Genomic DNA, 15744 nt, shown 5'->3' with positions numbered 1-15744 from the left:
AATTCATTAATTAATGCCTTAATTCTGAGTAAACAATTTTATCTATGTTAGTATAGTAGCATAGTGTTTGAAACATGCTATAAATTTAAAAACTGTATTATTTTTATTCTTTTCTGTTTATAGATTACACATTACTCAGACAGCAAGTAGGCCTACATTTGCAATTTTTACTTGGTTGGCAAATGGACCAACGCTATTTTGAACGCATACATTGTTGAACCCACTGAACATTAGTATACACAGTATATAACAAGTTTTAAGGTGTAAGTGTGCATTTTCTGAGGTGACCAATAAAGGTTCATGTTCTCAGGGAGCTGTGGTTCTGAAGACATGCACCTCGGACCACAAATCCTGCATCCACCCCAGGGCATACGACTAAGGGTAATAAATGCCCTACTTAATATCTATAAGGAAATATATAAATTTATACATTTATGGAGAGACTGTTCTCCTGCGATAATCCCCTTTAGCTATTAAGTCTAGCCTCTTCCTAAATTGATTCTTTTCACAACTTTATTGTCTCCATGAATTACCAGTTAAAAACGGTATAATAGCTATCGTATACCAGGGTAAACACTTACTTTTCGTCCCCATAATGCAATGAAAGGGGGTGATTTAATCGCCATTGTCCCTATTGTATTCTTTTGTCCAACAAATTATACAAAACCATAACTACCTCTTTTGTGTTCATTGTTCAGGATACAAATGAAATGTTTATTCAGGACACAACAGGTTACGATTAAAGACACAGGTAACGAAATGATGCGAGATAAACCTTTTATGAAGTAACGGCTAACTAAAAACCTTTTGTTCTGTTTTTCACTACTCTATTCTGTGGTGCCGCGATGTCTAAGGAGTAAAAGGGTTTTGAAAATTTAATATATAATAAAGGAAAGTCTACAGTTTAAAAAGTCATAATTTGTTTATCTTTTTTATCTTTTTTCCCTGTTGATTGTTCAGCGTTTAGAGGCACCCTGAATTTTCCGCTATAATAAATTGAACATTTATTATAATGATTATCTGAAAAAAAGGGAAACTACGGTAATGTAAAAATAGTTTAAAAATTACAAAAATAGAGTACATTATCATTCATGATGACAATTGACAATTGGCAAATTATAATGGTGACAGTGGTAGTTACTTAATACCAATTACATCGAACCACATCATTAAAATATGAATACAAATATATATCTTTCATTGTACTTATTTCCGATTCATAGACTTAAACCAAATCCATATAGAGACATACTTGTATTATAGTACTATAGAATGGGGTAAATCAAATGTTTCCTGAGGCTTAAGTATATATACCAGTGCTTTAAGTTCTGAGTTGGGATTCAGTGCTTCTATATTGGTGGAACTAAGCCCAGAGTTATGTGTTAAGCCCCACAAACTATAGTGAATCATACCATTTTATAGGCAAATTTACACAGACGAGCGGTAACGATACAGTAGGTAGAGAACTCCCGTCCGCTCCGAGTTGTGTATAAATGGTAATAAGGAATAATATAGATTCTATATTTTAATTACCGTTACCATTCATCTCTGTAAAATGGCCTTAACAGACACATGATATTGATTTTCTGTTTTTGTGGTTGTCGGTGGTACAGTTTGTGTTTGGAATGGTTTCTTTTCCTGGTCCTCGAGACCAGTCACATGACCAGAAGGAAGAGAATGTTTATTCTGTATCATGTCCTGACTGTAACCATGTCTTTAATATATACAAATAAATAATAATGACATACCTAAATATTAACCACCAAAAAAGAACCAAACCGGAAATACTTTGAATATTAAAATAATATCATACAATCAAAAAAACCAAAAACTGGTCTCCAGTATGTCTAGAAAATGTTATATACATATGAAATTCTCTTTGCAAATTATCCATACCTGGCAAATACATCAGTAAAATGAATACTAGTAGAGAAATATTACGCTATACAGTAGTCAAGTCACACAAGCGAAAAAGAAACTCAAGTAGACATACCATAATTGATTCTAATTTCAGTGATTAAAATACTAAAGCTGATTTACTATTGATTAAATTAAGTTAATGGTATGTTGTGATTTTGTAAGTGCGGGCATTCCATATTAGTTACCTACACACTTGTGCAAACCTTATGTGTCAACAGTTGTTTGTGATGGATGTCTGCAAGGCATTCATTCTGTGTCTTTGTACCTTCCTTCAATACAATTTTGTAAACTTCAAAAACCCAAAATAGAACTTCTATTATGCCATAGGCAATGAAGAACAGATGAATAGCGGAAACAGAAATATAATTTCATTTATTCAATTCAGCGTTATTATTATTTCTATGTTATTAAGGTGAGATGAATGTACGAATGGTCGTCACAGTCAGCTTGTTGACTGTGAAAAAGAGTATACAATAATTTGTATACTCTAATGTACAATAGGAAATATAGATGCAATAATAGTATGTATATACATTGGATTAAAAATGTTTAAATAGTAAATACATACATACTGTATGTACTAATAAACAATATTGGATTAATGTAATGGCTTGAGGTAAAACATGGAGTCCAAGTACTTGGTAGTTAAGAGCTAAAGCACTTATTAAATATTTCGCAATTTTGCAAAATCACAACAGTTCAAGCTGCAAGATTTAGGCTTTACTACAAGATTTACCATAAATATGTATCAACAAAGTTAATTGAGTTTGTACTGGAAATTAGATATAATAGTGGGCTCATACTTCAGTTTTTTAGATGTGATAAGATAAATAAGTGTTTTGGGGTCATTGTACACAGTTGGTTATACAGATACTGTTGACACAAGAGGTACCCATTAGTACAAGTAAAATCTACTTGCAAGAAACGATTACCAACTACACTGTTGGATATGCCTTGTGGGCGAAAGTCAACCCTTTAAGCTCCCTAGGAGCCCAGGCTAAGGAAAAGTTCACCGCTCTAGGCACCTTTGGAACGATCGTTTCCCCTAACGAAACCAGCAGAAGACGAACACAGTGACACACCTTGATAAACCACGACTTCTCATGTGCCGCCCGGAACCGCATACACGGTTCGTGACAATGGTCAGCAATAATCGCGACATCAATTTTTGATTAGCCGCAAGTAGAGGGTACTGTGAACAGTGGAAGTCTCCGTCGGAGGCTATGAGGTCAATTCTTACCTGTAGCATGATGACACATAATTCATCCAGGGACTTTATTTTAAAGAGAGTTTGACAGACTAATTAATAAGTACACTACTTTCTCATCTTACCACATATTACACAACTACCAGTTAATATGTAACATTATGCTTGAATCTCTAAATACTATCCATAAAAAAATTAGAACGATAGCTATATCATTTACATGCTATACGACCAATAACCATATATGGCTTTTGAGATGGAATAACACAGATGATGAAAACACATACAACAACGCATCAAGTTGAAAAAAGGAACCAATAGCAATGGAGTGTGATTAGAAGTTTCAATGTATTTGAATGAATTAAACACATACACAGAAAAAGAATTACACATATTAGTACTTTTATCATTGGACAAACACCACTGCTGATTACTGTTAACTGTTCTAGTTTTTGCAAACCAATTCTCATTGATATTAATTTGTGTAATCAGGGAACAATTTCGCCACTTTCAAATAACCGAATTCAGATTTATCAGCCGTTTTTATTAATAAAAATGTTTTCATAAAACTGTTTTTTGGTAATCAAGTAAAAAAAATTAATAAATATTTAAAAGCCACATACTTAATATATAATTCTTTTAATTTTGTCAAATAACCCATTTGATTTAGTTTGTACTCAAAACTGCTGCATTTTCCCTATATTTTCAAATGAATGATATCAGAGAAAGAATAACGATAAAATAGAAAATTATTATAAGATGTCATTTTACACTTTGCGCTAATTAAATATAGTATGTATGCTAATTAAATACAGTATGTATGCTAATTAAATAAATGTACACTAACAGTTAATAGGAGATTTGAAGGTAAATCCAGTGGTGATTCACACTTGCAGACTCCTTGTAGGCGTCAAGCAGAGTAATTACACGATTGATAGTTAATTAGTTATACTTGCAATGCACGCGCCGCAAATCAAACACCGATATTCAGAAACCAATCCTCAATTAACAACATTTTACGTTCTGACAAACTGTGAAAACAATGATTATCAGATGGTGATTGGCTGTTCCTAAATGACAAATCATCAGCAACGATTAATCTGTGTTTGCCCCGGGAACAAACCATGGTTTGTTATTCTTCTCTCTTTGAAAACGATAATTACTTTACTCTCATGTTGCTTGCTCGTTTTATCCTCTCGCTTACCAGCTTGCATCAACAAACGCAGATGATTTTTCTTGTTATAGTCATCGAATGTCTCCAAACCCTTTGAATTGTCACGGCTTTTTTTGGAAATAAAACAATTTGATATTCCTTGCTAATGGTGGTGCAACAGGTTCCGCAACCGACCAATGGCACGGTAATTAAACACTAATTTTAAAGACATTCGTGGACCACATGTAATGTCTTAAGGCCTATGGGTAGATCACAATGACAATGTATTCTTAAATTTTGTTTAACTTAATTTTATATCCGCCTTCTTGTCTCCCTATCCTAGTCTAACCAAGTAAAGGGTGTGCTATTACCATGGTAACAGTATGTAGGTCTCGATTCTTTCATTTTATTAGTTCTACTAAAAATGTGTCAAGGGACTAAAAACGTCTTCTGATCAGATAAACCTAAAAATACATGATTGATACAGACATTTCTATTGTTTTCCAAGCTAAAAATAAACCACCAATTTGCATTGAATTAAATTCAAGCATTTATAATTAAATTTTATTTGTATTAATGATTTTATCACAAACATTACATACCTCTTCACGTGGGTGTCTTTCTAACCTTGGATGACACAGGAAGGCTGGCACCGTTACAGTGTCCTATATTTAAACAAATGTTGCAAAATTATTCCCAAAAAATTAATAATTTGAAGACATTTTTAAAAAGTTTTAAAATAGAATCTAAAAAGGTGCATTAACAGGGGCAGATCCAGGAAAGCGCTAACGCTAACATATAATATAATATATATATATAATAGTCTGTTAAAAATAGGATATTAAAAAGGAGTTCTTTGTGTAGTAATATGTGTTATTGTTTGTTAATATCAATATGACATTTTTTAGTAGTTCATATTAATTTTATCTATCAAGGGGTGTTCATAGCACTACTTCCCTGAATCAACCTTGTATAAATTATGAAAAAATAAAACACAAAGCAAGGCTGTAAAAAATATCTATATGAATATTAAATAGAAACTATAAATAGATTTTATGCTATATATACACAGGCCTCGGTGTGAGAATGTGAATATTTGATTCAATGATATTAAACTGTCTATTTAAATATATACGATGATACATTTACACATACAATTATTATTGCTCCATTTTCTTTACAAGTTGCATGTAGATCAAGGTATGTCACATGGTGAGACATGATATTTATAGACATTGATATAATTATTGATATTCATAGACTTCCTAAAATAGCCTTGTCCTCTGTGTAGAAAACTCCCATTTATTTATATACGTTTCTTAGAATATTTTGTCATTATTTATGGCATACATTTTGTTAAAAACTTTATTCGACTGTCCTGACATACCAAAAACGTTTGGTTTACAACAAATTATTTCACAAAATAATGTAAGACAAAAGTTAAAGATATATTGTCCCCCTAAAAAAATATTTTTTTAAATTTTTTTGTTGAATATGTTATTTTAATGTCACATAATAGTTATTCACTCTCACAAAAAATTTGGTCTGAAAAAAATTTATTTACCTGAGAAAAATGTAATTTAAAGCAAAAAATGGTCAAATTGTCTGGAAGACAATGAGTTTTTGGGTAATTTAACTGTTTATTTTGTCTTTTTATAGGTGAAATAATTTTTTCCCCCCGTTTTTTTTCTTATGGAAGTGAACAACTTCATTAAAACTGCAAAATGGCCTATTCAAAGTCCGATTTAAAAAATCTTTATTTTTCATGATTTTGGGGGACAATACATCTTTAAATATTACAGTAAAAGTTTGTAATACTAATAAAATATAATATTACTATATACCGTTTTGGAATTATAATTTTATTTTTATTTATTTTTTTATTTTATTTAATTTTCAGGCACAAAAATACATGACAAAAAGACAGCAGTGCAGCACCCTGAGGATTGCCATGAGTGCAAAGCACTATCGAGATGGCTCTCCATATACTGCACTTGAACAATCAAAATACAAAGATATACAAATTTAAAAATTGTGAGGCATCAAATTAAAACAATCATCAAAATTGAATCTAAAAAATATATATATATATATATATATATATAAATAAATATAAATGCCTTGGCGGTTTTTCAATCTCAATTTCATCTTAATATGTATTAAACTTTTATTTCATTGAACAGAATTACAATTTTTACTAAATGGTAATTAATTTATTACTTCAATTTCAACAAACCATTTGGATATAAATTGAGTTTACTTTAGAATGAATGAAAGGTGGTATAAAATTAAAACAAGTGCACTGGTTTCATCACCACAGTTCACACTGCAGCCTATGGTTCCCAGGTTGATCGTTCTGTAAGGTGTGTCCCACTTTCCCACCATCTGTGATTTATAGATTAACCGACCCTAGATGATCTGTAGTCGGTGTCACATCAAAGAATTTCACCATCTTGTTTTGTTTTCATCTCAATCTCTGCTGATCATCATGTGCGTGTGAATTTTAATATGCTTGGTTTTAAGATATAGGTCTACACATTTTGATAGCTACTGGTAAGTACAGGCCTACATCAATTGTGCAAATTTTGAAGCAAATGTCATTTCCTAATGTTTATTACTGTATGTATATTTGATATGTTTAAAAAAAACTAAACTAAAATATTAGACTAAAATTACTTGAGAGGAAATAAATAATGAAAAGAAACAGGTTACCCATCCATTAAATGTTTGTGATGTAGAGAATATAGCAGGGAATTACCTAACACAGCACTCAGCTGTCACAAAGAAATTGGTCTAAAAAACAATAACATAACATACTGTAGCTGAATGTATAAAGGTGAATCAAAAGGTGCCCCAGCATGTGGTTTACACATTCAATTTATATAGATAAATAGTTTTCACATTTTGATCCTAATATTTTTCTACAGATTATCTAAACCTATACCAAAGCACTATGTTTATTTGATTCTTAAGCTCTGTCTTGGGCATATCATTGGGAACATCACACTTTTTTTGTCAAACTAGTTTGATAGTGTAGACCGAGCTTAAGACCCCATTTAAACTTTAGCTTTTAGCACTCTGGGAACAACCGAGCCGGCACAATTTTGAGGCTTCGGGCCGGCAATTGCGGGCTTCGGACCGGCACTTCGTACAGTGTAAACACTCGCGGTCATAAAATGAACGTTCTGGGTCAACTATAGCTTTAAGTTTACGAAACTTATTGCTGATGAATCGGAAATTCTTCATTGAAATTAAATTGTGAAGTATACGTCTTTTTCACGAAACGAAGACATCTTCGATCGATGACAAACAATGCGGTGCAACAAAGCGTAACCAACAGAAATAACATAGCGTTTTCAGGGGATTTCAGGACACCATGCGGCGCCTATGCTTATAAACTGTGGTGTAGGCTAATATAGGCTAATCTTTAAAGAACATTTTACAGTAAAAATTTTGTCCATACGACTGTCCGTTGAGGAGTTACGAATTGTTAAGTAACTTGTCCTCCGAAAATAGGCTGAAAACGCTATGTTATTTCTGTTGGTTACGCTTCGTTGAACGGCATTGTTTGTCATCGATCGAAGATTGATCTATTACTATTCTTTAGAAAACGAGACGAAAACATTAGTAGTAAAGCAATAATACAATTGTTTTGATCCATATTAAATACCGTTATTTGATTCTTTTTTGATAAAGTTGATAGGCCTAGTGTAGATCGACAACGCTTAATAATATTATTATTAACTTTTTAAGACGCACATGAGCGGATATGACGTGAATGTAGCGAAATCGTATCATCGAGCACTCTTCCTTGAGAGAAAGTGTAAACACAATAGTAGGGGTCCGAGGCCGGCTTTTTGGGCAAGTGTAAACACATTGCGGGCTAAAAAGAAAGCCGGCGTCGGGCCGACTTCGGGCCGGCTAATAAATCGTCGATGAAGTGTAAATAGGGTCTTAGTTAGACTACTTGTTTGATCAAAGTCATGACTATTTTGAAAATTCTTTCAAAAACAATATTTTTGGAAATATTTATGCAGCATTTCTTGGAAGGATAAGTTTTAAAAATCGGTCAAACAGAAATATGATATCTTGTCAAAAACACAACTCTGAGTTTACTGAATTTTATTACAGTAAATACTAAATGTGCTCATGTACCATTTAAACTTTTAATGTGTGTTTACACATGCATGCTGATCAGGTAATTTAAGTAAAACAATACAGTAAATTAAGTTTTGTATGAGGAATTTCACAGTTTTATTACGAGCATTAAGCTCACAGCCTCTTTTAATCACTAAAGGTAAGAATCACTAAAGGTCAGTTAGTTTTTCACATAATATTTTAAACGAATCAAATCAATTTAATGCAAAATTTCTAGTATGGTAGATTATAATTGTTGTGATTCCTTTAAACTATTGCTTTAACATGTGTTTTTTTCTGTTCAGAGTTAATCATTAATGTATAACCTTCTATAACAAGTTGTTTTGACGTTTGAATAGCAATTGAATTGTGGAACTATGATAGTTCAACAAATTATCTAAACCTATATTGAACTACTACACAATTATTTAAACTACAAACTAACTAACTAGAAACTAATTTAATTCTGAATAACGGCCGGCGTAGTACTCTAAGCTAAGTACACACTTACAATAACAATATAAAATACTGTACATGTCACCAAAATGAATAAATAGTTTTACTACTCAATAAAATAACCAGTTTATGAACGAAATGAGTGAAACGACAATGAAAAGTATAAATTGAGAGATGAGTGCGGTGTTTGATTGGAAAAATAAGGAGCAATGACCCATCAGTGGTAGTGACTGACCAATGGGAATATCCGGTGGTGAGTGACAGTAAACGTTCAAATGCTTGACAAGTACTAAAATAAGACAATTATATTCACTTTATTATTATCACACTTAACAAATTTTCTAAATGTTTACAATCATTTTCCAAGGTTTCAATTTGATTTTAGGTACCGGTATTTAAATTTCACCTTTTTATTGTGTGGCATCTATCCAAAGATATTAGTACTATTGCATAATATCAGAATATCCACTGAATAATTTCAGATTAAAATAAAACAAGGGAGTGTAATGGTGTAACGTAGAGGCCTGAGGCCCCTGGTTTAGGAACCCTTAGTGGCCCTCCAACACTGAATGCCTCGGGCATTTTTAGCCTGATTTTTCCTCTGGGCACCCATATTGTTCCAGGGCCCTGGGTTTAGCCAGTGAGCGCTCATAGCTGTTACGCCACTGACAATCACACATTTTGATAATTCAACATTTCAATCATTTTCAAGAATTACCTTTATTCATTATTTACAGTATTCATAATTTGTGTCACTGAAAATATTTGAATTGAATGATATTTATTAAAACAAACTATAATATATAGTATGTGAAAAGAAAAATGATCATAAGAAAAAAAATCAAACAAGTGGCCAACGTAAAAAAAAACTAGACTTTAGTGTTATTAAATGCTTGTAATCTCACAACCATCATCATCACCATGTTGGAAATGATTTTATAATGTTTGTGACCTTTGACGTGTAACCCTTTCACCCATACATATTTAAAATAACTCTTCATCTTCCCACTATTTTTCAAATTTGCAAGGCAAGAACATGCAAATACAATGAAGTAGATATGCTTTTATGTCACTATATTATTTCGGGAAATCAGAATCATTGTTGAACCCCTAATGTAAAGTTCAGAAATATTCTGCCTGCCATCTATCATAACATGACAAGGAAATCACACTCCTCAATTGCATATTTTTATCCTTTGACTGTAGAGGGAGTGGGGGATGATAAACCATGAACTAAAATCACGAAGGAAATGAGGAGATAAACAGGTGGGTTTAATATGGAACGGTTATGGAAATGTTACCATTTTGTTCATAACAAGTTATGTGGTACCAAAAAAAAAACATGTTCCTCTGCTGATCATCTATTACATTGCGATGATTTATGTCGTCTGCTTATTGGTGTGCTCCTGTATAATGCACTTCAGTATGTATCTAAAAAGTCGTCTGCTTAAATTAGTTGTCGTCTGCTCATTCATGTTCTGGTGTTTAGATATATTCCATTAAAAAATAAGTCGTCTGCTTAAATTAGTCGTCTGCTCATTCATGTTCTCCTGTTTAGATGTTTTTCATTCAATAATAAGTTGTCTGCTTCAATTGCGTTGCAGAGTCGTCGTCTGCTCATTATGTTCTCCTGTTCAGATGTATTCCATTAAATAATAAGTAGTCTGCTTCAATTGCATTTTTAGCCTACACACTGGCGTGCTTTGGATCAGATGTACCTTATTAAGTATTAGAAAAAGATTAACTACTTAGCACAGACTTTGCGATGGCCAGGTCTTACACCACAAAAGAGGAAATTGATTTCATATGTTTTTATTGTAGGAACTGATGATGTTTTAACAGGTGAACTTAAGTGCTAATACTGGGTGAACTGAAGTGTAGACATAGGTTTTACTGCTTAAAATTGTAACAGACAAATAAGTATAAAATTGGTTACAGATTTTTAATATTAGGCACAACTTTTAACCCTAAAAAAACAAACTCTACAAATTAATGGGAACAAGATATGTCTGCAACATGTTCTAGTTCTGATAACCACTTTTACACACTAAACTATTGTTTTATTGTACTAAATTTCCAATTGTTATTGATAATTTTGATCATAACACATGATTTAGCAATTATTTTTATTAGATTTAAAAATGAGAACAAATTAATATAAAGAGCAAACAGTGTTTTGAGCAAATATTTAATATTTTTATTCCCTTTTTACGTAGCTTAACTTGTCAGAAAGATCTTTTTAGGAAGTTTCTTTGGCGGTGAAGTTTGAAGTTTATTTTTGTTTGAATTGTAAACAAAGCACCAACGTCAACGAATCTGTAGCTTTGTTATCTATTGTTTAGAGTGAATTGTCCCTAAACGCCTTTTAAAGTTTTTGTTGGATAAATCAGTTGAATAGTTAAGTTATCAAGGGATCTCCAATACTCCCGAATAGACATTCGAAGAATGGGCTTTGAATTTGGAGATTTATTCAGGCTTTTGTGGTGTTATTACTATTATATAATATAATAACCAGTGTGAATAACTTTATGTAAGAATTGAGGAGTGTGGCACAACAACAATGCCCGTTATTGACTTTGTGTACAGCAATGTTTAGTTTTTAAAGAATAGCAACACAATATAAGAATCAAAAGAATAATACACATTAATACTATAAATCTAATAGGAGTCAGTAGGCACCAGCATGTATTACTTTCTATATACTATAAATACTATATAATACATAGTATTATTGTAACCTTGTCATTTAAGCCCAATAGCTAGAACATTGACTTCTATATTGTATGTTTTAGAATCCTTGACTCTGACCAATATTCAATGATATATAAATATTTAATAGTGTCTTAATCAAATACTATTGTTAGTCACAATGATCATATAAGTGCAGCGATATGTGGTTTCTATTGTGACAAGAATGCTCTTCTTCCCATAGTGTCTGTTCATTTGTATGTTCAACATCGGCAGGGGTTCGAGGCTCACTCACTCCATGGTTCTGGTGGTAGAACGAGTCTTCTCGGATAAGGACTATAAACCGTAGGTCCAGTGTACACATCTAGCTCGTGTGCACTTTAAAGAACCTAGTACATCTTTCGAGACGAGTAGGGGGTTACCCCGGTGTATTAGTACATCACAGCCACTGATCACCAACTGGGCCCTCTGGGAGACCAGTCTTTGACTGAAGAGGTTACCCAGTATAAATATAAAAAAAATTTTCAAGCTCATTATAAAATACAAACTATAGAGAGCATGAAAAGAAGAAAAACTCAAACATTATCATAACGTTATAAGGTTAAACCTATGTCTCAACATCAATACATTTCTAGTTATATTTCTAAAATAATTCTTAAAATATCTTTTTAAAATGTAAGCATTTATTACAAAGTGGTAACAATATTATAATATGTCTGGATAAACTCAGGCCAATGACCACATAAAAACTTTTTACTGTAAGCTGAGCAAGTGCAAAGAATTGAGGCTTGGCGTCTCCCTTGAGGCTCAGGATAAAGAGGGTCATGAAATTGCACTGGATTAGGCAACAAATTGACCTTACATCATTATCATTTTTGTCATGACATTTTTATAAAAAGTTTACATTTATAAAGCTTATATAAAGATGATAATGATGAAATTAAAAGGTATTGGAAAACAGTTTTATTGAAGCAATTTCAAGACCTAAATAAGTTGTCGTTAAGTAAGATGAGTTTATTTAAATTCGGTCTTTTTTTAAAGTTTACATTTACGTTTATATAAAGATGATAATAATGATGAAATTAAAAGGTATTGAAAAAACGTTTTCATTGAAGCAATTTCAAGACTTAAATAATACGACAGTAAAATTAATTCAACTTAATTTCCTTGAAGTATTTGTACTTAATAGTATAATAATCATCTGTAATTGGTGATATTATAGCAAATCAGAATCAAATTATATCTATTAAGCCTTCTGTAATACATACTCAACCAATTTAGCTCTGCTTTTAATCTGTATTTATTTAATTTGCTTGGTTGATACGGGTTGTGTACCTTCACCAAGATTCAATTGTATTGATATTTTAATGATAATAAAAGATTTTGATTTATTACAAACTAAGTAACAGGGATTGTTTCTATTAATCTGTTTTTACTTTTAATTTATCTTGTTAAAGTTGTCATTATAATGGTTATATAATTAGATAATTTGATTTTATGTTATGACAAAATTGAATTGAAAATTGAACCATAATATTGAGCAACAGTAGGCTAAATCAGATAAAATATATGTAAAATTGCCTATTGTAAATGTACAACATTACCAACTTACAAATTGTGTTTGGATAAAAAAAGATTTAACAAAAATAGTAGGGCCAACTATGTAATCTTATAGCCACTGATATTTCTTTCCCTACTTATAGTAGCAAACAAAAGTATCTGTTTTAAAAACATTTTTAATCATCTTAAATTAATGTCCAGTTCAAACATTAAATTTGTTACTTATAATGTTAAAAGCATGCCTTTTGCAACTGTTTTCATTTCAAAATCAAACCAATTACCCTATTTAACTTCATAATAAATTTTCCTAGAAATAAACAGCCAAATTAATAGCTTCAATATACACTTAATAATGATAGGGGCAAGATGGCTGGGCTTTTCAATCTGTGGGTTTATATTAATTTCACAGCAGCCCTAATAAAACTTTATGATTCAGCACGCAATAGTTGACACAATTATTAGCTTCACGGCTTCAACTTTCAGCATGTTAACCGGAACTAAAAAAGTTCCTTAAATTTTATTGACTCCTCAATTAAGACCTTTTGTTTAGCAACATTTAAAAAAAATATGATAAACAATGAAAAATTATTATTATTCATCATTTTAACTAGTCCACTAAAGATATATGCTGGGATTCATTTTTAGAAAAACAATTAAATTAAAATCTTTTAAGAACAACCTTCTACAGGTATTAGAAAACTAGATTCTTGGAAATCTACAGTGAGTAAAAGTATATAACAAAGCAACCTGTTGCCATAGAAAATAGGGAATTTTAAAAAATGCCAGGACGATTGGTCATCAGACAATCATAAAACTAAACTGGAATCATGTATGTCCAAATGAAGACTAACTACTGATAAAACCACTTTATTAAGTGTGACTGTTTGCATTTGAGTGCTTGATTATCTTTGGAAAGTAACGGTTAGGCGCCTAGTAAGGTGAGAGAAAGCTAACAAGTGACAGATTACCTACTATTTAGTTTTCAAGTATTAATATCAAACACTTGTATATGTTTATTTATTGATTCATTAAACAGATGATTTGGAATTGTGTTTGATTGAATGTTGTCAAGTGTGCAATTTGATTTTTGATGACAAAAAATTGACCAAGAGTACGAAGATTTGTAATCAAATCAATAGCCTAACTGGCTACTACCAATTGGCTTATGGCCTCCTTTAAACTGTAATAGTAATAATGCAACAATAATACAGTAGACTCTCCTAATACCGGACTCTCTGAAAACCGGAAACATTTCCAAAAACCAGACTTTTCTTGATTGTTGAAGTCAAAAGGTTAAAAATCCTTTTTTACTATTAAAATGACATTATGAATACAAGAATGTCGGGAAAACCAACCTAAGGGTGTCCAGTATTGGGAGAATTTACTGTGTTTTATTGGCTATTCTTGGGCCTCTATTAGTCAATCAGTAGAAGACCTCCATTCAGGGGACACCTCTATTAAAAGGACATCTTCCGGTGGAACGAACATGGAGCAATACCGTATATGTTTTAATACTAAGGTCAACCCCTAATCAGGGGCTATTAAAGGAGAGAAGTCTTTTCCTTGATTTTAAATACAAAACTATGAAACAGAGACCTAATTTATATAGTACATTGGTAGTACCTCTACTAACACTGCACTACTCCCTGGGAAGAAAAGGTTGCCAGTGCAAATAAAACAAATTATCCAGATAAAAAAGCATCGCCACATTTTTAACCGGCCTAGTTTTTATCCATCAACATTCTAAACTTTGGTCTTTTTTTAGCATTTCTTTAAAAGGTATTATTTCTTGTAATGAAGACCCTGGTTCAATCTCATGCTAAGATGATAAGCACAGGCTCTCACTAAACTTAAAATTTTAGAAATGTTATGTCTAAAACAAGACTACATTTTGGCCTTAATTTAAGCAAGTGGTCAGGTCAGTCTGGGTAAGGCAGCTAATTGTAATAGGTCTTTACTTAAAATTCAGCTCAGCTACAAACATTTTTAAGCAGTTTATAGGCAACAGTAAGAAGATCAAGGTAAACAAGTAATTAAAATTAACAGCCTCCTTGAATGTTAATAATTTGTTGCTATTGATTCAAATTGGATTAAAATAACATGTGTGGCAACTCTATACTTGACTGTGAATGACAGGTTAATGTTATATTAGATGTGTTAAAGGTGTGCTAGGGAAGGAGAGCAAATACATAAAATGTCCTTGCCATTAATAATGACAAATTTACTGACTAATTGCAAATGGAGATATGCAGGGGCAGTTCCAGGGAGGTGAAAATAGGCAAATTTATTTCTTTAAACAAATTTTTAAATAAAAAAAATGCAGGAAAACCACTGGATATAGGCCTACAAAACTAATGTTTTTGATAGGATGGAGGTTTGATGCAAGAGCTGAAGTCAAGTGAACATATAAAATGACTATGTTGTAGACATTCTTGTTTTATGGTCAAATAGGGGCAATTAAACAGGTGGTGAGAAATACTACAGACTGGTGGCATTCAAAGGGTAAATAGGGAGAGCCTGATAAAACGGAATATGTTACATTGGGTTGAGATTAGGGTACTATAGCAAAGGTATGACATTAGAGTCACCAATTATTTAAAGGTTATCATAAATGATTAACCAT

General features: G+C 31.9%; 1 long non-coding RNA gene across 1 annotated transcript in view; it reads right to left on the bottom strand.

The window, feature by feature from the left end:
* Nucleotides 1–15744, bottom strand: part of LOC140047156 (uncharacterized) — a 63229-nt gene that overhangs the window by 11808 nt on the left and 35677 nt on the right. Inside the window, exon 5 of the long non-coding RNA XR_011844913.1 lies at nt 4883–4945. This is a non-coding gene — a long non-coding RNA (uncharacterized lncRNA). The remainder of the gene's footprint in view (nt 1–4882; nt 4946–15744) is intronic.

The sequence above is a fragment of the Antedon mediterranea genome, chromosome 1 (assembly GCF_964355755.1).
Source record: "Antedon mediterranea chromosome 1, ecAntMedi1.1, whole genome shotgun sequence".
NCBI classification, from domain to species: Eukaryota; Metazoa; Echinodermata; class Crinoidea; order Comatulida; family Antedonidae; genus Antedon; species Antedon mediterranea.
The sequence above is the reverse complement of the archived record's forward strand: the minus strand, read 5'-3'. Positions and strand labels throughout refer to the sequence as shown.